A 202-nucleotide genomic window follows, 5' to 3' on the forward strand; every position below is an offset into this window, starting at 1 on the left:
TTTGCTGATTTATTAAAGAATGTATTTTTAGTATTATATATATAGTTAAATATTCTGATCTGCTGAATATATAGATATTAATAAATTCATGAAACACTGTTATAAGTCGCCTAAGGAGGATAAAAGGAGTAAATATTATAATATATAAAAAATATTATATCAGTATGGTGTTGATAAATGTGGCATGTCGCATACTTATTAG

The sequence above is a fragment of the Penaeus monodon genome, chromosome 15 (genome assembly GCF_015228065.2).
Source record: "Penaeus monodon isolate SGIC_2016 chromosome 15, NSTDA_Pmon_1, whole genome shotgun sequence".
NCBI classification, from domain to species: domain Eukaryota; kingdom Metazoa; phylum Arthropoda; class Malacostraca; order Decapoda; family Penaeidae; genus Penaeus; species Penaeus monodon.